This window comes from Mastomys coucha, unplaced genomic scaffold (genome assembly GCF_008632895.1).
Source record: "Mastomys coucha isolate ucsf_1 unplaced genomic scaffold, UCSF_Mcou_1 pScaffold22, whole genome shotgun sequence".
In the NCBI taxonomy this organism is placed as follows: domain Eukaryota; kingdom Metazoa; phylum Chordata; class Mammalia; order Rodentia; family Muridae; genus Mastomys; species Mastomys coucha.
This window is the reverse complement of record NW_022196905.1, coordinates 158,042,279-158,067,465: the sequence shown is the minus strand read 5'-3', so window position 1 is coordinate 158,067,465 and position 25,187 is coordinate 158,042,279. Positions and strand designations below refer to the sequence as shown.

Sequence of the window (25,187 nt, the reverse complement as noted above, 5' to 3'; positions counted from 1 at the left end):
CAGGAAAGTCAGAGATGTGCTCAGAAAGAAATATATATATATATATATATATAGAAATATATATATTTATATATATTTATAAATATATAATTATATATAATATATAATTATATATATATTGAATATATATATTTATATATATATTTTGAAACTATATATATATAGTTTCAAAATCAGAGAGGGTCCTCTCAGAGAACACTACAATCCAGGGAATTCTCAGCACTATTAATGCTGCTTAAGGTGTGTGTGGAAATATGAACTGGAGAGCTGACTTACAGCGTCCAGGGTGCTCCTAGCATCTATATAGCGACAGCAAATCAAACATGAAACACCGGACAAGCAGCCTCCCAGTGCTCAGCTAACTGCTGAGCTCCAGGTTCAGTGGGAAACCTTGTCTCAAAAATAACATGAAAAGTAGGCCAGAGCAATATCCCGCACTGGTCTCTTCCACATGCACAGAGGTGCTCGAGCACATGTGCGTATGTATGCTCATACATATTCATGCAATCCACATGCACATATACCACACACCACACACATACATACATACACAAGGCCACACACAGAGGCATTCACGGGAATAAACAAACCATTTTCCCGAAAATATTGGTAAACAAAAAGGAAGGCATCTGATAGACACAAAGACATTATAAATTACAAATACGTGAATAAGATTCAACCTCTCTAATAAAAATTATAAGACTATAGGAATAAAGGCTACATTCCAGAATAGATTCATTGAATTAATCTGTCCTAGGTAAACAGCAGAACAAAGAAAGGGAGAAGCTGTCCTTGAAGTGTTATCCAAGACAGACAGACAAACAGCACATTCCAGTTCCTGGATGGCTGGCTCATGTTTTCTTTTGGTTGCCATGGTATTATACCGGAACTTACAGTGTCTGCCCAAATTTCCACATTGCACAAGATGCTGAGCATCTGTTGCTTTTAAATGCTCAGAACATAACAGCTGGTGCCATCTTAGCCCTGTGGGTCCCACCTAGAGAGTGGCCTGGCAAACAGGAGGCCAATTCCTAGCAGTTTTTAAATGTAAATCAACCATCCCATTTTCATAGCCTCACTGTGGACCACGCCCAACCACCCTATCATCCCAGGGCCTCAGAATGTAATGACCCTGGAAGAGTACAGCTAATACATGCCTGTTAAAATAAGTTTAATAACATTTTTTTTTTTTTTTTTTTTTTTTGCTATTGAAATGGTAAAGGGTATGACAGACAGAATGGCAGAGCTGCTGGCTGAGTGCTGAGAGGACTGCCTGGCAGGACCCTTGCTCTAGAACTTGGTTATCTCGATGCCACAGGCTGCTCCTCTGATCCTAAGGTGCCTGGCTGCTGTTAGCTTTGCATCTGAGAACCTTGTGCTGATAAGTACTGGAGTAGCTATCTTTCTGATATTTGCAGTGTGTGTCCTCTTTTACTTTCTCCCCAAGCCATGCAGTGTTCATGTCTTTGGGCTCTCATGGAAACTGTTTCCTGTTTCCCACACTATATAGGCCCAGGCTGTGAGCTACCACTCTTCCCTCTAGGCTCAAGGTTCTCTGCCTGAATGTGCAGGTGTCTGGGAGTGTATCCTGCGGAAGGGGTGCGGCAGGGAGGAAACTGTGCCTCTGCTGAGCAGCAGACTGCGCAGCTGAAGGTGAGCAGGGGCGTGGCTATATTGTCACTGAGCCATACTGTCTCCTCTTCAGAGGTGATGGCTTCACGTTTGAAGCACCAGCATTATTCATAAAATGCCCAGGAAAATCATGTTTACTACACACAGCCTGCTGAGTGTTCCTGAAAATGTTTAAACATCACAGGCCCAGATTCAAGGCTCATGGACTTCTGTCTGTCTTCCTCTACATTCAGGCCAGTTCATCCATCCACTTTCCACCTTAGACTGGGCACTGAAGTTTCCTAGGGTCCAATCAAGTGTCATTATTCTGAGTTATACTTTGTTGGTAGTAGCTGAGTGAGTGACACTTGGCTAAATGGAAGAAATGGATCACTACTATAAAACAAAACAAAACAAAACAAAAACAAACTAACATCAACAACAACAATAACAACAACCACAACAAAAAAGAAACCAAACCAACTAATAGCTGAACCCTGGTCAACCAGCATAAACCTGTGTTCCAGATGAAGAAAGTGACAAACAAAGAAGTCAATGGCCTGAAGTCACACAGATAGCTTGGGGCATTTTGCTTTGTGGGATGAGGCTCAGAAAAATTGTTACCACAGAGACCGAGTCAAACAACGCACCTGCATTTCCCTTGGAGTACAGTTTTAAGATGCACGCTGTTTCTATTACACAACTGTGGCTGTGTTTGGGAATTCCTGAAGTGTCGGGAGAGGTCGTGAATTTTAGTTTCATTTCTGTTGCTGCTATAAAATACCTTGACAAGTCCAAGTGTTGGGATAAATGGTTTATTTTAGCTCATAATTCTCGGTTATAGTACGCTGTAGCATGGAAGTGAAGGCAGGGGCTCAGCGTGGCTGGTCAACTCACATCGCCATCAAGAGCAGAGAAAAAGGAATGGATGCATACTTATTTATGCTGAATACTCTGTATGGTACAGTCCAGGATCCCTTGCCTAGGCAATGGTGGCACTCACAGTGGGGCTTCTCATGTTAATTAATCTGATCAAGACCACCCCCCTTAGACACACTCACAGGCCAGCCTGATCTACATGATCCCCACTGAGATTCTCTTCCCAGGTGATTCAATGTTGTGTCTGGTTGACAATAACAAGTGATGGTGTCACGCTTCAGCCCACAGAAGCCAGCGGGTCCTTCCTCTGTGTGAAGATGGTAGCCTGTGTCATCCCAGGCTATGAGTCGACAGCAGTGGTTGTCAACACTGTCAGAAGACAACTGCCATGTTTGGAAAAAAATATGTGGAGGACATTCTTGTTATTCTATGGGCTATAAAGGAAGTACAACTCAACAACATCCCATCCCCAAATTAGAACAAAACAGAAAGCAATTAACCTGCACTACATCATAGGCTTGAATTATTCAGACTTCCGGAAGAGGTATCATGTGAAAGAGAAGATGCAAACAGTGAGTCCCTTTAGTTCTGCTCAGGGCTGAGGGACTAACAGGGACCCAGCACCTGCTCAGGGCTGAGGGACTAACAGGAACCCAGTACCTGCTCAGGGCTGAGGGACTAACAGGGACCCAGCACCTAAGAGCTCTGTAAAAAAATAAAACCCAACAAATATGACTACATTAAAAACACTTTTCTAGGGGTCACCAGGTCGAAGAGGAGGCCAACTGACAAACCCAGTTTGCTACTTAAGTCACCTGCAAAGTGCCAGCTTTCCTGAAGCTGCTGAGAATGTGGGAAGAAAAAGCTCACTGAGTAAATTCAGAAGGTTGGCAAAGAGTGCAGAGTATCAGTGTGCACAGCGTCCCTCAAGGCTGCAAGGATGATCAGATCAGACGGGGTCCTTCCTGTAATTATGCAGGGACGGCAGCAGAATCTGGGAGCTGGTTAGAGTAGTGGCTGTATGGAAAACAGCTTTGCTTTCCTTTCTGGCTTCCTCTTCTTCTGGGATGGACCCTTGGCCTCTGGATAATCATGGCTGCTCATCTTCAATTCAGAGTCTGTGATTACTTACATAGGCCCTCACAAGAATAAGCCTACTGTGTTCCTCCACGGAATGGGGGTGTGTAGCATCAGACTCTCACCTGAGATTCCAGCTCCACGACATCTTCAGAGGTCGTAAGGTATACCCAAGGTTGAAGGTTGGCTGGGCTTGACTATCCAGTTTTCCTAAGTCTTCACCCATGCTGGGGGTGCTTTGCCTGAGTCACCCACACTCCTGTAAGCAAGCTCGTTAAACTCCTGTCACACACACGCTTTCTGAGCCCTGGCTACAGACCCCTCTGACTTCGCCGGCCTTCCAGATGGATACTGATGACATATGTTCATTCTGATAGTCATGGGAAAATTCTCATTGTACAGCTGGCATGTTAGTGACCTGGCTTCCTGTTGCCACTTGACCCCCTCTGCATGTGGCCTGACATATTTGCAGGTTGGGGGACTCGGATAGCCCATCTGGGGTGGGCCTTGATTTGTCTGTCACATAGTTCTCATACTGTCACCTCCCTCTTTATACTTCAAAAGCTATTTCTGGGACCAGCCCCCATGGAGGCTGTTCCTCACCTAACCCAGTACTCACTCATCCTGCCTGGCCATACAGGTGATACCTCTCATGGTGACTCATCAAGTCACCAGTACACAGATCTGGCTGAAGAATTTCCTTCATGCTAATGAAGTATGTTCAAGTGTGATGATCACACACACTATGCATCTGACCGCAGCAAAGCCAGGGAGGTTGAACTCACTGTAGGGTCAGGGGGAGGCTGAGTTAGGCCTCTTCATCATTCCTGGCCCTGGCTTTCTCTCTTGCCCTCTCTCTCTCCCTCTCTCTCCCCCTCTCTCTTCCTCTCTTTCTCTCTCTCTCTCTACCCCCCTCTCTCTTTCTCCCTCCCTCCCTCCCTCTCTCTCTCTTTCTCTCTCTCTCAAGATTTATTTTATTTATTTTGTGTGTATGAGTACACTGTAGCTGTACAAATGGCTGTGAGCCATCATGTGTGTGGCTGCTGGGAATTGAACCCAGGACCTCTCTGCCTCCCATCTAGCCCTGCTTGCTCCACCCCGTTAACTCCAGCCCGGCAATTCACTGTAGCTGTCTTCAGACGCACCAGAAGAGGGCATCAGATCTCATTACTGGTGGTTGTTAGCCACCATGTGGTTGCTGGGATCTGAACTCAGGACCTTGGGAAGAGCAGTCAGTGCTCTTACCCGCTGAGCCATCTCGCCAGTCCCCTGGCTTTTTCTCTTACCTGTCTTCTGATATGTTCATTACAGGTTGAACTGATAAAAGATTCTGACACTATAGTCATACCCTATACTCTAGTGTGGGGGTAGACTCCAGGATCTCCTCTGGGGTCTAAGATCGCCTCACACCCATTTCCAGAGGAAGAAGTTGAACCTTTCAGTACCATTCTCATTTGTATGCAGCCTTTTAAAAAAGATTTACTTATTTATTACATGTAAGTACACTGTAGCTGTCTTTAGACACTCCAGAAGAAGACGTTGTCAGATCTTGTTACAGATGGTTGTGAGCTACCGTGTGGTTCCTGGGATTTGAACTCAGGACTTTCAGAAGAGTAGCTGGTGCTCTTAGCCACTGAGTCATCTCTCCAGAGCTGTATGCAACGTTTATATCCCATCTGGAGTAAGGGAGATGCCAGGCTTTCCTACCCACACTAGATAAGAGCTTTGGCTCCTCTCAGGTGGTCAGCTGTGTGTGGAAGCACAGTCCGTATTGAGCCTACTGACTTGCTATTAGAGTCCAGGACACTGTCTCTGCACCTGGAGGAGGTAGAGTAGATGATAGAAGAGTGTAGGGACAGCAATCGACCGATCCACGCTGATGAAGAAGCTGAGTGGCCTGGAGTCCTTCCTTGGGACATGAGGTACCCATGTGGCTTCCCAAGCAATAGTTCTGGTTGAAGGAGAGATCACAGGCTGAATGGAGAAGAGCCGTCACCTTGTCTCCTCACAGGTCCTAACTGTGATTCCAGACTCGCTGTCTCAAGCCTGCATGGCTGTTCCAGGAATCAGGTAAACTAACCCTATTGTGCAAAATCCTGAAATTCAGGTAGAAGGAAAAATTCAAGCCACTGAGTAGAATAGTACAGAGTTGCTACCCTGACACTTTGAAAAGATTTCTATGTAAACAGGCTAGCTCATTATGAGCTTTGGGTTTTGAGTATATATGCATGCACACGTATGCATATATATTGTTGTGTTGTAACATCCTCTGGATTGAAACATTCCATCCTTGAAGGAGGAGACTGTGAGAGTAGGGCAGAGGAGGGGGTAGAAGAAGGGATAACTAACATTAAGAATGTTTTAGAAACATAGGGGAACCTACTATTTATAAGCACACACACACACACACACACACACACACGCGCACACACACACACACACACATGTGCTATACCCTGACCAGAGTATAATGCTCCTCCTAGAAGCCATAGGTTGCAAAATAAAAAGCCCACTGCCAGGTGTGGGGTACCGCCCCTCAATACTCGTAAGGAGTATTCTGGAGACCCCATCAGACAGTGCAAGCTATTGCAATTGCTACTGGATGTCCACTAGAACTCAATGGTATGGGCCTATTGCTTAAGATATGCCATACTATGGTTACAGGACATGAATAAATTAAGCAAGCTTTGACAGGGAAGCCTCTCTGACTAGCTTTCAGAGCATCAGAAAGTATTTAGGGTACTGACAGAAAGAAGTTACAGCAGTCTTGCTTGGCCTTGAAGACTGCAAGCTACAATAATGACCACCATGACAAGATGTGCCAGGGTACAATAGGGACACAGCTGTTTTGGGAGTGACCAACTGTTTTATTTTTAATTGGATTTAAGGCCTGCCACACTGGAGAAACACATACCTGGCACTGTAAACTTGACCAAGAATCTGTACCTGGAAAGTCCATAGGCCTTAGATATGAACCTACTGCTACAGTATCAAAAGGTCCTCTACATACTAGATAGATTAGACCCCAGAGTAGCTTCCTTGTGCAGAGGATTGTGGCTAGCCCAGAAACTCACAACTGGTCAAAGTGAAGAGACTAGGTGCCAGTTGAGTGCTCAGCCACAAATGAAAAATCTCTATCACATTTACTTCCCTACCAAGGCTCAGAGAACAGCACAGAAGAGGAGGCAGAAAGACTGTAAGAGCCAGAGGTGTGGAGGTCCAGGGAAGGACCAGTATCTTCTGGACACCACAGGACTGGTGTTCTCTCAAACTCACACCAAATGTGATTGCCTGCTCAAGACCTATACACTATCAAGCCAGTCAGCATCCCAGTATGGAGAGAATAGGGGCCTGGGAGCTTCTACCCTTCGCCAAGGAGCTAGTAATAGTTGATGATTGCTGGGGTGTGGGGGGGAGTAGTCAATTTTCTAGGGTTGTGGCCTTTAGCAGGTCCACCAAGTTACAATAGGTGACCTCACACATATTTATATGTAGGCAGTACAAACTGGAATGAGCGGGTTATGAAAAAAGAAAAAGAAGGTATAAAATTGTAGCGAGCATGGATTCTGGAGGAATTAGGGGGAGCAGTGGAGAGTGAATATGATTATAATACATTATATGCATATATGGAATTTCAAAGAGCTAACAAAAATATTATATTAAAAAGATTTAGGATATAAACAATTCACAAGTCTCAGGAAGTTCCTGAAACATACCAAATTCACAAGGCTGCTTCTTCCTCAGTTCTCCATAAACAGTAAATACTGCAGGGGAAGGGAGACCATCTGACCTGGTAAGCCTTCAGTATATCATGCAGAGCTGCCAGGATGGAGCTTCTATGATTCACACAGGCTGGAGTGAGCTTTTCAGTCATGTAGCTGCCTTTGATGTATCTCTTATAAGTAACTCTAACAAACGCATTGGTTCACCAACTTGAACCTTGATGGGATTGTTTATTTACTCTGTTGATGCTCTATGTAGAGAAAACATTTGCTCATATCACCCCAGGAAAAGTCACACTACAATGTGCAACTAAAACACTAATTAATTAAAATTATTTCTGGTCACTGAAAGTAATTAGAATAGAAATCCCTAGAATTGATCAGATTTGGTTTTCAGAATGACTATAAGTTTATATATCATTATGATGATTTTCAGGAACTAACAAAAAAACAGTATCAAAGATCCAATAACATAATAACTGCAGCAGATGGCAGGGGTAACCAGCGTTTATCTGATCTAAGCTCCATTCCAACACAAACACCAAGGGATCCAGGAGGCCTGGGTCCAAACCACAGCTTGATCTTTTGTCAGCGGATGGGTATGATGAGTCACATAACCCTTTAGGTTCCATTTCTTCATATGGAATATGCTGACAGCTCCAATATGGTGCTGTGATATAAACAGTAGCTCTGTTCTCTGCACTTCACAAAGACACTGTCTGAACATATTCTTGCTTTTCTCCTTTGTACAATATCATACTTTGTCCTCCGTGGCCAGAGAATAGGCTGTGAAGATGAAAACAAAGAAAATCCCAGGGACTAACACACTGTGTCCTGGCCAAGAAGGGTGTAATTCACAGACCTTTCTGACCAGAATGCAATTTGGGAACATCAGGCGTTTCAGTGAGAGCTACACACATCAGCAAACTCGATTTTGTGCCTGATTGGAAGACTAAATGGTACAGGCAAGCTGCCTAATGCAGGGACGTCATGCTGCATAACATCCCTCAGCTGGTCTCGACTGGGGCTGTCTGAGACACACCAGACTCCATCATCAGCCAGGCTGCCAGAGTTAATGACTTTTTTTTGAAGATGCCATTTTAAGAATTAGTCTATGAAGCTGCCATGACTGAAATCCAGTTACTGGGTGGGCATTCCTTCCAGCTGCTCACAGAGTGACTTCCTAACCCCCATCTGCATTTCCTTCATCTCCAAAGAGACTTTATACCTGCTGTGTCTTGTTTTCAAAACAAATCCCTGATCCAGGAATCAACTTCTGGCTTCCTTTCTACACACACACCTGCAGGTCCAGGTCAGGCCCTTCTGCAGGAGTGGGGGGCAATCAATCACACAGATGCCTTCTGTGCTTCAAAACAGGGCACATGGGAGTGATCCTTTGTCCTCTTGGAGGGTTCCTATTGGATGGGGCAGGCATCTGATAGGATGTCGTTATGAGGTTTTTCAAAGGTGAACATAGAGTATTCACTTCCTCAGGCTTCCATGGCTGGTACCGAGAGTCACACATGGCTGGATGGGATGGTGCAAAAAGGATTTGTGTTTTCTCAGAGGGTCTGTGCTGGACAGTTTTATCTAACTCAACACAAGCCAGAGTTATCTGCAAGCAGGGAACCAATTGAGAAAATGCTTCCATAAGATTGGGCTGTAGGGTATTTTCTTAATGAGTGACTGGTAGGGATGGGCCTAGTCCATCACGGGCTGTGCTATCCATGGGCTGGTGGTCCTGGGTTCTGTAAGAAGGATGGCTGAGCAAGCCATGGGAAGCAAGCCAGTAAGCCGCGCCCCTCATAACCTCTGCATCAGCTCCTGCCTCCAGGTTCCTGCCCTGCTTGAGTTTCTGTTCTGACTTCCTTCAATATTGAACGGTTATGTGGAAGTCTAAGCCAAATAAACCCTTTCCTCTCCAACTTCCTCTCTGGTCATGGTGTTTTGTTACACCAATAGAAACTCAAACTAAGACAAGGTCCTATGCAGCGGTGCCCAGAGACTACCAAATCCCATATAACACAGAGGTTCTATCCTTTCTCTGGATCCAGCAAGTGCCTTACACTATCTTTGGAACTCTATACTAAGAGTAACCTGCTCACTGCTAGCTGGACAAAGGGTGCAGGCAGCTGGCCCAAGATCAGACCCAAGTGTGGGTCCTCAGCAGCAAACAGGCCCACGATGGCTCACAATCTCCTCTGTAGGAGAAAGCCTGGGCAGGTGTGGTCTTCTTCCAAGAATATTGGCTCAGAAGTGCAAGAAGCATCTCTTCCCTGTGCAGAGGGTTTGGCTGGCTGCATGCGAGATTAGAGAATTCTTTTCTATTTTTTATTATCTTAGTTTTGAACCAAGAGTAATATATGATTTACCAACTAGTGACTTTAGGCTTCAGACTCACAGAGTTTATACAACGAAGGCAGGAGCCTGATGGCCGTCAATGTCCAGTGCCCAGCATGGATGCTCCCTTAGACCAGCAAGCAGGAGATGAAAATACAGCTGTAACTTCTTCCACCCAGTGACATGTATGTACTTTTTTGACTGCTGCAGTCTCTGAAGCTCTTACTATTATGTGTCCTAACAGACACACCTGGCCTGGCTCCTGGTCTAGGAGCTGCTCTACAGATGTCCTCTGGCCACACTGGCTCTGCTCCTGTTGCCTCCCCTCAAGCTCTGTGACTGTTCCTCCTTAGGTCACACAGCATCTTGCTGAAGCTGGTGTAGCAACAGGTTGGGGAGACTTCTGATCCTTTTGATCAAAGTGTTTTAAAAATCACTTGAACGCTGAAAGTATGAGGATCGGTTAGAGAAGATGGGACCTGACACGTGCCAGTTGTGTGTCTTCCTGCCTTCTTTAAACTGAATCTTTAAACAAGGCCTGGCCCTTGGTGAATGCTAAAGGTGGAATCAATGCAAAGCCCATTATAGCACTGGGTAGATAGGAACAGGAATATGACCAAGAAGTTAGTGTGTGTGTCTGTGTGCCTCTGTGCATGCATGTCTCTATGTATGGATGTAAATACATGTGTGAATGCACATCCATACATTCAATTATTTGTGTATGTAAGTGGCGGTGTGCATGCATGCATACTCACACATCTATGCACTTGTAGATGTGTGTGCCTGCATGTCTGTGTTACCTAAGTACATTCCAACATATACGTGCATGCATGCTCATATTGACTGCAGTGCCTCACTTCCTCACTCTGCCCAGGAAGCCTCAGAGGTGACCCTTGCCTTCATCTCTTTTCCCATCACTCACTCCTGCCGTGGTTTAGCTGCTCATCATTACAGAGAAGGCACACCTACCTCCTTGCTCCTCCTCTGTGATGTCATTCACCACCATCCAGACAAAGGTTGCACTCTCAAGATGTTTCATTGCACTTGACCTTTGCTGCCTTCGCAGAAGTCTCACCATCCCTTCCCCATCCCTTGGTGCCCAGGAACATTTCTCTGAGAACCAGCCTTTTCTTGACATCCTGTGGGTGACCAGGGACACCTACAGATAGAAACTCTTGGGCCTTAGGGTGACCACTACACAGGACTCCACATTGGTGCACTTGCTGGCTGTGGGTTTACAGCTACTGTGGGCACAATGAGCAGCGCCTCAGTCAGTGGGTGGACAGACACTACTGCTTGACTTTGACTCCTTTGGGCAAATATCCAGAACTGAGTTAGCTGGGTCTGACTGCAGATCCAGCTTTAGTTTTGTGACGGATGTCTACATTGTTTGCCAAAGTATTTGCCCTTGTTAATATTCCCATCAGTGGTCCACAAGAATCCCCTGACTTCCTCAGGAGGATCTGTTGCTTTCTTCTACATTCTTTTTGTTTGTTTTGTTGTTATTTTTATTCTTGAAAACAGTTTTATATTAAATTAAATTGAATTAAAGGAAAATTCAATATTATGTTCATATTTTATGTTGGGAACAAGAAATATTTATCCCTACTTTTATGATCAACAAAGTAATTCTTTTCTTAACAAGTATAATATTTAAGTTAAACCAATTATAAACAACAAAAGCATCATTTGGACAATATTTCTTAAGCTAATTATAAACCCCTTAACATAGCAATTAAGCATGCTGAGCCAACGTGATATCATACACACACACACACACACACACACATACACACACACACACACACGCACGCACGCACGCACACGCGCACACACACACACACACACACACATACAACTTGTTTATTAGAAGAGGCAAACAAACAACTCATTCCATGTCAGTCTTCCTTTTTCTTAACCCCAGTGGGAATTATCAACAAGCTTTTAAGAACACATAACTGAAACCAGTTACTGACAAGTAGATACACTGATTTTAGGAATGCAGGCAGGTGAGATGGAAATCTTAATGTCATTCTAACCCACAACTCCTTGACAGCTGAAGGTGTTGCCCAGTTTTACATATATTGATCGGCCATTTGTATTTCTCCTTTTGATTACATTCAATTATTCATTTATTTTTGTATAGTTTTGATGGGGATTAACTTGTATTTAAGTTTTTGAGTTCTGTACATATTGTGGACATTGGTCCTTTAGACGAATAGCTGGCAAAGATCTCTACCAATGTCCAGGTTGTATCTCACTGCATTTCCTAGGCTGTCAGAAACATTTCTGTTTGACATGATCCCATTTGACAATGTTTTGTTACTTTATCTTAAGGGACTAGAGTTCAACTCAGGAAGTGTTTGTCCATCGTTTGAAGCATTTCTTCTAACACCTCAGAGATCCCAGTCTCCCATTAAGGTCTTTGATGCCCTTAGGCTGATTTATGACAGTTCAGTGGGCAGGGCTGGAGTCCTAGTCTTTGGTGAATGGTGGGATTCTATTTTCCAACACCATTTGTTTTGGGGATCTTTGTCAAACAGCTAGATGACTCTGTATGTGAGGCCTTCTCTATGGGTCCTTGGCATTATTTCATTGGTTCATGTATATGTTGTGTGCAGTGTGGTGCTGTGTTTGTCTTGGCTTCTATAATACAATCTGACATTGGGTGTTGTGACACTCTCACATTGCTCTTTCTCTTTAAGACCGTTTAGGCTACTCAGTCTTCTGTGCTTCCAGAGAAACTTTAGGGTTAATTATTTGGTTAAAATTTTTAGTCCAGTCTTGATGGAAATTATCTTAAATCTATATATGTTTTTCAATAACAAGCCATTTTCACAGTCTTTCTGCTTATCCATAAACATGAGGGATTATCCACAGTATGGTGTGGTCTTCAATTTTATTTCTTCAGTGTTTTATAACTTTTCTTTAAAGATGTCTTCTTGTCTTTAGGTGTATTTTGTCATGTCTATAAGGGGTTGCTATAACTGAATTTCTTTCCTGTTATCTTTCTCATCAAATTGGTTGTTAGTGCACAGAAAGAGTATTTGATGTGTCTCATTTTATTTTGCTGAAGGCTTCTCCCCAACCCCCGACCATCTGATGTAAAGGTCTTCTGGAGGAGTCCTTATGATCCTTTAGGTATACACTTATCTGCAAAAAGGGATCATTTCAATCTTCCATTCCGGTTTTCAATTAATTTTTCCTGCCTCATCATTGTGGTAGCATTTCAAGCACTATATTACATAAGAGTGAAGACAATGTACAAATATCCCTCACTGCTTTTAGAGGAGACACTTTCAAATTTCCCCATTCAATATAAGATATGTTAAAGGTTTATGAAATATCCTCCTTTAATATATTCAATTATGATTGTTTTATTCTGAGATTTTAGGGTGTTTATCATTGAATGATGTTAAATTTTGTCAAAAGCATTTTTGGAATCTATGGAGATGATTGTGTGGTATTTGTTCTTGATTCCATTTAATTCTGTGTTTATTGATGTTCATTTGTTGAACTACTCTTGCATTCCTGGAACAAGTCCAATTTGACCACAGTGTATAATGTTTAAAATGATCTATTTTCAATTAAAAAGTAAAAATATAAGTATTAAAAACCTTGAACGTGTTCTTGAATTCAGTTTGCTAGTATTTTATTAAAATGTCGCATCTATATTTACAAGGATGCTACTTTTTATGTCTTTATGTAGCTTTGAAATTGCACTAATCAAGGCCTCATAGGATAGGTTTGGGAGTGCTTCAGCTCTTTACTTGTGTTCTTGTTTTATAACAAGAACTGAGATCATGAATGCCTAGTGTTACAATAAAAGGTAAGTGTCAAATTGGAAGGATGACTCACTGGGTGAATTGCTTGCTGTGTGAGCATGAGGACCTGAGTCTGGGTCTTCACCTAAAAGCTAGGCATGTTGTTACACACTCGTTACCCTGCCACAGGTCTTCGGATCTGAGAAATGGGGATTACAGAGAGGAGGTGGTGGTGGTAGTGATGATGATGATGGTGGTGGTGGTGATGGTGGTGGTAGTGGTGATGATGGTGGTGGTAGTGATGGTTGTGATGATGATGATGGTGGTGGTGGTGGTAGTGGTGATGATGGTGGTGGTGGTGGTAGTAATGGTGATGGTGGTGGTTGTGATGATGATGATGGTGGTGGTGGAGCTGGTGGTGGTAGAAGTGATGATGGTGGTGTTTGTGATGGTGGTAGTGGTGATGGTGGTGATGTAGTGGTGGTGGTGATGATGGTGGTGGTGGTAGTGATGGTGGTGGTGGTGGTGTGGGCCAGCTAGTCTAGCTGAGACCATGAGCTCCAGGTTAAGTGAGAGTTCCTGTCTCACAAAAAGGTGCAGGATGATAAAGGAAGACAGGAAGATAAATGATGTTAACCTCTGGCTTCATGCACACACACACACACACACACACACACACACACACACACAGACACATACACCACCTCTTATTTTGTGATAGTTATTTCCTAACTCCCCTTTGCATCTCCAGTTTTCTAGGAAGCATTATCCTTTCTACATATTCTCCTGTTGTTTTCTGTTTTCTTTGCAGTGTTCCTTTAAATATTTTCTGCAATGCTAGCACAGTGGTCCTGGATTTCTTTAGCTTGTGTTTATTATAGAAGATCTCAGTTTTCCCTTTTATTTGAAAACTAGCTTTACTGGATATAGTAATCTAGGTTGGCAGTTAAATATTTTAGGTCTTAAGGAAAGTCATCTCATGCCCTCCTGGCTTTTACATTTTTTAAAGAGAAAACTCTGTTGCTGGTCTGATGAGTTTGCTGTCCTATGAGATTTTATGCTTTGGTAGCCTTAATCTTTAGGTTCAGAAATTTTACTTAATTATTTCTAGGCAATATCTGCCTCTGGAGACTAGCTTCTCCTATGTTAGAGAAGGCCAGTGGTGAACAGTGAGACTCAGGGGGTAGACATGGGTTCTCACCTGTCTCCCTCTGACTTTGCTGAGACATGAAGACCTTGTTTTTGGGATTTCCTCCTGGTTTGGATCATGTCCCTGCACCCCAACTGGGTCACTGAGAGGCCAAGGCACAGGTTCCCAGAAGATGCAAGACTGCAGTATTTGAATTCCAGGCACACACTCTCCAGGTTCAGGCCCCCTGAGAACCCATTCTCAGAATTCGAATTTTGAGTTTTTCCCATAGAATGTTAAAAACAGCCATGCATTGGTCCTACTAATTTACAGAAATTACTAGAACTTGATGAGGTCTCTTCATGCACAAAAAAGCATTCAGGCATTTCAGAATTATCAGTAAATCAATTTCTTAGCTTAGACCAGTTTCTATGTTACTTGCTTTTAACAACCTGAGGGCGTTCTCTGTTGGTTCAGGTTGCTGCAAGCTGTGGCTTCACCTGAGAGTGTGTGGGATTCACAACTGCAGGGTGTGGAGGCAGGGGTTCGGTGCTCTCTGCTAGGCTTTAATTGGGGAAGCTTCCGGAGACGGTACAGAGGCACCCTGTGTTCACTACTGAAGCAAGCCCTCCCCACCACCTGGTGCTCAGCTAACTGACTCACTCTGTGTGGTGCTTCAAGTAGGTTTGTGCCCATGGACTCCTATGCTTGAGTGTTGGCCCATAAGGAGTAGCACTATTAGGAGGTGTGGCCTTGTTGGAGGAGGTGTGGCCTTGTTGGAGGAGGTGTGGCCTTGTTGGAGGAGGTGTGGCCTTGTTGGAGGAGCTCTATCACAGTGGAGGCAGGGTTTTGAGGTCTCATATGCATGCTCAAGCTACACCCAGGTGGAATCCCGTTCCCTTCTGGTGCCTTCACATCAACATGTAGAACTCTCAGCTCCAGCACCAAGTCTGCCTGCATGATCCCACGCCTCCCACCACGATGATAATGGAATACGCCTCTGAAACTCTAAGCCAGCCCTAATTAAAGGTTTTCCTTAACCTTAAGAGTTGCCTTGGTCATGATGTCTTTTCACAGTAGAAAAACCCTAAGGCACTCTGCTAAGATGGACTTCATTATTTAACTGGAGAGTATCTTTGGAAATTGTGCAAAAGAACAAGTTGAGTCATGTCACGGTGGGTTATAAAATTCATGAGTTGTTTTAAAGTTTTTACTTCTTTCCTTGAAGTGTTTGCATTGAGCTCAGATTCCTCTCCTCTGATGTCACCAAGTTTGCGGGATGAGCAGGTGACCTCAGGTCTAGGTGCTTCCTCTACTACTCCTGGGAGACAGAGATGAGCTAGGCAGAGGGGATCTCAGGCCCCTGCCTTTCATCTCACTCAGATAATTCTGATCCCAAGGGCCTTCTAAACGATGGCGAGTTAAATGTCTTATCAGTGCTACCTATAGCTGGTTAGCTGGTGGTCATCCTATGTTCATTATGCATGTCTTTTGTTATACTTTAATAAAACTTTGGAGACTAGAGTTTCTCTTCTCAGTTCCCAACTAGATTCTCAGTTCCCTCACAACGTTTGCTCATGGAGCATATTAGTTATTATAAACTGAAGTTCTCATTCCCAAGGAAGCTGGTTTCTTATTAAGGAAATTTACTTTTTGGTTTCACTGTTACAGTGAAAGTGTTCATGCTTCCATCATGGGACAGGTTTTAAGCTGAACTAACTAATGGCTTCAGAGAAACACTGAAAGATTTATACGGCAAAGTTAAGGATGTCAGCTCACAGATGCACGTCACATTGATTTAGCATGAAAACATATGTATTGCAGGCACGCTGGTGCTGTGTTTTTTTGCCATGCACATTTTTTAATTAAATTAGATAACACCTGATTCAATACCAGGTGGCAAATGGAGTGAATGTTGTTTATAAGCTGGACACTACAGAAAATGGGAACTGGAGGATCTCACCTGGTCTCTCTTGGCTCAGACCAGGAATAGTCACTCACCCATTAATGACCTTGGACAAATCCCTAGACTTTTACACTGCAGTCTCATACCCACTTATGGGTAGCAGACACTCACTTGCTCTACTCACAGGCTTGCCTGGGATGGAACTGCTAACTCAGGGTCCCTGGATGCTACTGGGTGTTCAGAAGTGGTGCCGCCGCCTCTTTCAGGGAAGCACAGAAATATCAAAGCTGGTGTAATCCCCGAACTCTAATCCACAACAGAGCATCCACTGCTTTTCTTTTCCACAAACTCTGGTTTCCTGGAAGTCAAGGATTTGGTAGCTAGTCCTAACTTCCTCTTCCTGTAGAGACACTTTCTTCGGTCTGCCGGCCACTCCTCCCCTCCCCCCCCCGCCCCAAATATACTGTCCTGTACATCACAAAGAGGGTCCTCCCTCCCAGGAAAGGTCCTCTCAGTTCCATCTGTTTCCACCTAGAGAACAAATACCTAGCACAAATTGGGGCTTAGTTTTGAACATTCCTATCACAGTAGCCCACTGATGACTTGTACACGAAGCCAAGCCCTAGCCACAGAGGCTATTCCAGATAGAAAAATGCACATGGCATTGGAGTCTGGGTTTTCAGATGTTGCAGTTTGCGGAAGGTCTCAGTTATCATTGAAATCATGTTCTGGGATGACATTAAGCAGGACAGGAGCCATCTTCCCTACACTGTACTCTACATTTTACTCCTGCAGCTTGGCTTGTAGCTATTGGTAGTGACATCATCCAGTCACAGTGCAACAGTGGTGGCAGAGATGGTGGCCGTGAGCCATACCTTGCCCTAAGGTCTACTTGCTTTCCTGTTTATTTATTTAGTATATGTGTGCATCACGGTGGTCAAGGGACACATTGCAGGAGTCTGTGCACATGTCTTGCTTCATTTGAGAGGATGCCTTTCCATGGACAGAGCCGGATGCAGGAAGCATACTTCTACCTATACAGTTCAGGTGGGATGGCCAGCACTCAACAATACATGCAGAGGTACCTATGCCTGGTGTTCATATCTGAGATTAGTGCACAAGTGAGTCCCAGTGACGCATGAGAAAGTGGAAGTCAGTGTCAGGCAGAGTGCACTTGACAAGCGCTAACCAGGCTAACTTGCTCATCTCGGAGGGAAGGGGAGCCCCTAGGGTGTGCACTGTCTGGTATTATCATCTTGTCTTTTACTGACAGTTTCCTTGGAAATGAGAACTTGCGGTTTACGATAACTAATGTGCTATGTGAACAAATGTGAACCCAAAACCTAGTTAGGAACTGAAAAGCGAAACAATGCTCTCCATGTCTTATTAAAGCGTAATAAAACAAATAAATCACAAGTTGGAGATCTGCGATACCTGCACCTTGAAGACTCAGCACACTCCACAATAACTCGCGGCTTTCTACTAGAAGCATCAGGCTCTCTCCTGTCCACACTCTGCAGGAGTCTGAGGCTGAAAGCAGCATCTGACTGGTGCTCCCAAAGAGTCCTGTCTCATCTCTCCCTCTTGGCCTATCCCTTCTGACGCCTGGTTCCAGAGCCTGGTGAGCACATAAGCCCCTGCTCCAGCCTTGGTCATAACATGACCTCCTGCAGAGCACAGCCCTGTGAGGTCTCTCCCAAGCTCTTCAGAAGGTGAGCCCAGCAGCCAGTGCCATACCTAGTGTTGTTTTGTCCTGAACTCATTCTTCAGTGCTCCCAGGTGAAACCCTGAGATGACTTACCTACTGTGACTGCAGGTGTGTAAGGAGAGTTGTAGAGTCCTTGCATCCATCCCCACATCAAGCCACTGCCCACAGAAGACCCTTCCCCTCAGACCCAGCTCCGATAGCCTGTCTGCACAGGCTTAGTAGCTTCCAGGGACACCATGGCTTCCAGAAAGCTACCCATCCCTGCAACTGCCTTTGTTGTCTTCCTGTATTTTCCTTGGCCCTCGGCTCTAGCTTGGTTTCTGGCCATGTCACTGGCATCTTTTCTTTCCCAGCTTCAGCTATGCACTAGCTTTCCTTACACATCCTCTACTGCACCAGGCTGCCAGTCTTCGTCTTTTACATTGCCACACCCACTCCATAACTTAGGCATGAGGGAAGGTGCCAAAGAGGGTCCTGAGTGGCAAAAGGAGTTCCAAGCACCATCCTGGCCAGGGTCTAGAGTTGGCATAGCTGGAAATAGACACTTGATAGCAGAGCACCAGTCTATGAAAGCCCCATCCCCTTGACCTCCAGGAGCACTTGGTATTCCTGGCTCTAAATTTTATTTTGATTTGTTTGCATGAGAACAAAAATTTAAATTGGAAGTATGACCTGGCTATGATGGTTCATGTCTGTCATACCAGCACTTGGGAGGTTGAGACAGAAGGATTGCTATAAGTTTGAGGCCAGCCTGGGCTACACAGCAAGAAGCTACTACATAAAAAAAAAAAAGGTTATAAATTTAAACATTAAACTAAAATGAAATGATGAAAACAAGTTCCATTGAATTACCCAACAGGACCTTCCCAGAGGCTAGCTTCCCAGTCCTTCCCATGGTATTTGACAACATGTTGTCAGTTGTGGGCCAGTCTCGGGATGCCTTCCACAACTCTATTGGTGGTCTAGGAACCAGGGAGCTATGGAGAATGAAGAAATGGGGCAGGGCTATGTGAGGCAGAACTGGGGATGCCCAGCTGCTGAGCCATAGACTAAGTGGGGGCCCTAAAGAGGGTGGTCATCTTCCTTACAGAAGGACAGCACTCCATGGCACTCTACTATTTCCACTGACTCTTGAAACTGAGGGAAAGAACAAATGTGAACAGTTAAAAATGTTACAAATCTATGTGGATTCTGTCTTTGTTACTATGATCTTTGTTACTTTGTTACCTGATAATAACAACTCAAAGAGAATATTTTGGCTCTTAGGTCAAGTTAGAGTCAACAATGATAAGGAAGTCAAGGTAGCAGGGAGTGGGATTGGAGCAGCTGGTCACATGACATCCGTGATCAGGAAAGAGACAGTGATGCTTGCATATTGCTGCTTCACCCTCTTTCTTCACTCACACAGTCTAGGATCCTGTCTAGGGAATGGTGCTGCCCACAGTGAGCAGATTTTCCCAAGTCAATTAACTCAAGATAACGTCCAAGAGCCCATCTTTTAGGTGATCCTAGATCTTGTCAATTTGTCAGTTAACGCTGCCCATCACAGATACTGCTTATAAAATAACAGTGATACAGTGTCTGCAAGTGTGTTCTTATTAGAAAAGGAAAATATCCTTATCTCTGTGGGACATTCTTGCACTGAGTACAACATATTAAGATGAAGCTGTGTAAGGCCTCACTGTATGGAGAAGTCTTTTTCTCTATTTTCATGTGTGTCATAGGCATCTGAAGGTACAAGGTAGGTGCTGATAGTTATCATTGATTATGCATCTATCCTAGTCGATGAGACAGTCTTTCAAGTAAAACCAGAGCTGGCCAGTAACTTGTTTTGCTGGCCAGTTTGCTCTGGGGATCTCCTGTTTCTGCCTTTTAAGGTTAGATTTACAGGAAGAGCATCATACCCTCCCAGTATTTACATGGACTCTTGGTATCTAAACTCCAGTCCCTACACCTAGGCAGTAATCCCTTAACCATTGAGCCATCTACTCAGCCCTGAAGATGTCACAGTGTGTATGTTTGCCCTAGTATAGCAGGAGGTATTTTATTAATGTATTTCAAAGTTGCAATGTAAAAAAGCTCCCCCCACCTTGGTGTTAGGGCTACATATGTAGGATGATCTTAGGACTCTTAGATTTCCCAACATTTTTTTTTCTCATTTTACTTTGCAAATAACCTACCAATGCAAACTATAAATATTCACCATGCTCCACATAAATGTGAACAAACCACGAGCCCCTCACAGCTCAACATAACATCCCAGAAATTGAAGACCCGGAATCACCTTCTGCATGATGGGGGATGGCTCCAGAAGCCCCAAGAATACCCATCAAGAATATCCAAGCTCAAAGAAGGACATGCCATGGAAACACCAAGCACAGAGCTGCTATGTGTATTGTTATAGGCAAATGACAAGGAGTCTGCATGTGTTCAGCACAGAAGAAATGCTTTTCAAATACTCTCCAGTGTGGTTGGTTGACTCCACATGTGAGGAAGAGCAACTGTAACGCATTATAAAATAAGCCAAACCTCACAAAAATTACTGAGAGATCATCTTAATACCTGAGGTTATATTAGTTAATTATCATATTGTCTTGAAAAGTGTGTTACAAAAACAAGTTAAGGAAGGAAGGACGGATTTATTTTGGCTCACAGTTTGAAGGGACTGTCCATCATAGTCGAGACAGCATTGCAAGAGTGCAAGGCAGCTGCTCACACCAAATCCTCAGTCAAGAAGCAGAGAGCTGGCGCTCAGTTTTCTCTCTTTGTCTTTCTTCCTTTTTATTTAGTCTTAGATACTGGAGCACCGGCCAGTACAGTCTTATAGTCACACACAGACACGTGTCTCTTCCAGGATCCCAGAGCCAGTCAAGCTGACAGGGCAGATTAACCATCAAAGAGCATCTTCCTTAGAGATGGGTTTTCTGGGAAGAGCAAGTTTCCTCCTTCATTGTGGCCATTGGGAATGAGCCCCATTAATCCCTGTTATCAATTCTGTAGGTAAATGCTGTAGAAACCTATATCTTTCTGAAACCTGTGGCTCTCATCACAGGATTATATGTCATGCATGAGCATCAGAGAGCTCAGATGCTCTCAAATGGAAGAGACACTTATTCAGACAAGGGTGCAATATCTGATTTCTAGAAACCACCCTTTACTAACATAATCCACAAGAAAATCTTAGGGTTGTTTTTTTCAGTTGATTAGAGTCTTCTTGACTGGAAGTACCTCGTGGCAAGTCTTTCAAGAAGAACCCTGTTTGCATATTATTATCATGTGCAATGGGTGACCTAGCACAACATTCCTGGGTATCCCTCCAAAGGAAATACTACAACACCATTCACAATAGCCAAGAAATAGAAATAACCTAGTACCCATCAACAGACGAGAGAACTAATAAAATAATGCATATCCACAGTGGAATATTACTCAGCCTTGACAAAGACAGGAGTCCTGTTATTAGTGGCCTTATAGAATAGCTGAGAGGATCATGTAAAATAAACTAAACCAGGCCGAGGACAAGTACCTCCTGACCCCACACGAATGTGAAACCTTTAAAGTTGGCCTTGGGGAGTTGAGGGCAGAATGTGGCTACCAGGGGCTGGGTAGAGAGGAGGCAGATGCTGGTGGAAGACAGCTCACCATCTTGACAGTAATTATAGCAACGGGTTGTATATAAGATTAGCTCTTAATTTTCTCACAACGGAAAACATGCAAATATGTGAGGTGATAGGTTAATGGTCTTGATTTAATTATCATTCAACTTAAGTGTATATTGATAGTCACATCATATGCTATAATGTACACAATTCCTAGTTTTCAATGCTCGCTTAAGAAAGCAAGGAAATTAACAAGAAATGCAAACACAAACAGGTTTTCCTTCAGTAATAAAGACAAGCAGGGGATCTCTAGAGATACCAAGCCCCAGGCATTGCCCATCAAAGGCAGCAGGGCACCAGTTCCAGGGGTTCCCAGCTATTGTGTCTGTACTGGCTGGTTTTGTGTGCCAACTTGACACAGGCTGGAGTTATCACAGAGAAGGGAGCTTCAGTTGGGGAAGTGCCTCCATGAGATCCAGCTGTGGGGCATTTTCTCAATTAGTGATCAAAGGGGTAGGGCCCCTTGTGGGTGGTGCCATCTCTGGGCTGGAAGTCTTGGGTTCTATAAGAGAGCAGGCTGAGCAAGCCAGTAAGAAACATCCCTCCATGGCCTCTGCATCAGCTCCTGCTTCCTGACCTGCTTGAGTTCCAGTCCTGACTTCCTTTGTTGATCAACAGCAATGTGGAAGTAAGCTAAATAAACCCTTTCCTCCCCAACTTGCTTCTTGGTCATGATGTTTGTGCAGGAATAGATACCCTGACTAAGACAGTGTCTTAGGTAGGTTTCTGTCATTATGATAGAACACCAGGACCCAAAGCAACCTGTGATGGCAGTGGTTTGTCTTATGTTCATGTGTCACAGTCTAACATGGAAGAAGTCAGGGCAGGAATTTAAAGCAGGGATCTGGAGACAGGAACTGAAGCAGAAGCCATGGAGGAACACTGCTCACTGGCTTGCTCTCCTCACAGGTGGCTTAGCCCACTTTCTTATACAACTCAGGCCCAGCTGCCCATGGGTGACAGTGCTCACAGAAATCATTTGTCATTAATCATTAATAAAAAAAAAATGCACTACTGACTTGCTTACAGGCAAGCTGATGGAGGCATTTTCTCAAACAAACAAACAATCCATCAAAACAAACCAGAAACCAACTGGCAGGCACAAGTGGTCCCCTGTCAAGCTGACACACAAACATATCACTAAGCCACAACCTTCCATTTCAGATCTGTCCCAAATATTTTATATCACTATCATAATATGAAACACATCCTAACTTTTAAAAATCCCATAGTCTCCAAAACTTCAAACACTTAAGAATCACTCTCTAAAATATCCAAAGTCTCTCAACTGTAGGCTCCTGTAAAATCAAAACCAAATTAAGTCAGTTCTTACTGTAGAGGGGACAATGAGCACAGAGTTGAAAACAAATCAAAGCAAAGGCAAAATCCACCATGTAGACAGCTCAGTGCTTGGCATACGGACTCCACCCAGGATCCTCTGGGCTCCCAAGGGCCTGGGCAACTCCACTTCTCTAGTTCTATAAACCACAGTGCTCACAGCTTGTCTCTTAGGCCCAGGCAGGCTCTATTCCACAACTGCTGTTGTCTTTGGAAGGCATGGTACTAGCATCTCCAAATGCTGGTCCCTCCACTGTAACTGGTCCTTACCTTCACCAGGAGCCTCCCCTGACCTCTCTCTTCAGGAACTCTGACCCTGACACATGGTGCCAGGCCTCAACTTCTCTCCAAGACCCTTTCAATCCTGGGGCTTCTCCTGCAGCTGAGGCTACACCTTCTTCAATGGCCTCTCTCCCCTCGAGTGACAAGCCTCACTTGCTCTCCATGACCCTGTCGTGCCTTCAAAACTGGCATTGCCTGGGAAACTCACACACATTATCAAATTGGGCTACCAACATGTGGTACATCCTTGGCCACTTGTGGACCACAGCCCTTACGTGCTGACTCTTAGGAAACACTTACCCAAAGATTTTACCTCAATGGTGCTTGTATTTTCAAAATCACAGCTGATTCCTTAGCCTCAGCTGACCACTATCAATTGTCCCCCAAAACCCAAAGGCTTCACTTTACTGATTATGGATTATTGTTAATCACAGCCAATACTCCAGCTTCAACTGACCAGAACCACAGATTCTTTTTTTTTTTTTTGAAAAGATTAGTTTTTATACATAAGTATACTGTAGCTGTCTTCAAAGACAGGTGTTATGGGTAGTTGTGAGCCACCATGTGGTTGCTGGGATTTGAACTCAGGACCTTTGGAAGAGCAGTCAGTGCTCTTACCCACTGAGCCATCTCACCAGCTCCAGAACCACAGATTCTTAATCCAAAATATTTAACAGCCTCAGCAGAGTATTTAGGGGTCTTTCACACTTCTCTTGGAAATTTTATAAGCCAGACCCTCACTAACTATACTTCTGCACTCTAAGTTCCTGCAATAACCTATTGAGCTCTGAACACACAATCGCTTTTCTAGCCTCAAGTACCAAAGAAAGTCCTTCTACAATCCTCCCTGAAACATGGTCATGTCTGTCAAAGTAATAACCCAAGAATGTAGTACCAATTTCTGCCTGAGTTAGGTTTCTTATGTAGGTTAGTTCATTGTTATGATTGAATGCCATGACCAAAAGCGACCTGGGGAGGAAAGGGTTTATTTGGCCTACACTTCCATAACACACTCCACCTTAGAAGGATGTCAGGACAGGAACGTAAAGTAGGAACCTAGAGGCAAGAACTGTAGAAGCCATAGAGGAATGCTGCTTACCGGCTTGATGAGGACGGCTTGCTCTGACTGCTATTTTATACAACCCAAGACCACCAGTCCAGGGGTAAGACTGCTCGAGGTGAGCTGGGTTCTTCCACATCAACCATTATCAAGAAGGTACCTTACAGACTCTCCTGTAGACAATCTGAAGGAGGCATTTCCCCAAATGAGGCTCGTCTTCCCAAAATAACTTTAACTTCTGTCAAGTTGACAAAACCTAACCAGCACATGTAGGGACAGAAGCTGGGCGTGGTTAGACTCTGGTGCTCCAGAGAGGGCTCTCTGAGCATCTGCTTCTGCTCTGAGCCTGCCAGAGCTTCACAGGCACATCCCAAGGATGTATTCCTCCTCCTCTAGACCTCCAGAGAGGCCACTGGTGCTTTTCCTAAACTTATGACCCCTGCCCTTCACCCCACTTCAAATGGGAACCCTGGGAGCACCAGGAAATCATCAATCACTACACCCTTCTGTTTCTTTGTCCTCAACGCTTCCAGAACTGACTGTTCCTTCTCATTCTCATAAAGACCTTATCCCCGGATAGCAGGGTGGAGCCTCAGAACGGTGAACTTTGGCTCACCATGTGGTGCAGCCACACCGTATATGCACATAGGAGTAGAGTAATGGAAGCACAGTGTAAGAGATATTGGCACACTGTGTTTCTGTAGCCCTGTGC

The 25,187-nt window shown here is 44.2% G+C and overlaps 1 protein-coding gene across 3 annotated transcripts in view; it reads right to left on the bottom strand.

Annotated features, from left to right (window-relative positions):
* Dlgap2 (DLG associated protein 2) overlaps positions 1 to 25,187 on the bottom strand; it is a 663,305-nt gene that overhangs the window by 119,239 nt on the left and 518,879 nt on the right. The window lies entirely within an intron of this gene.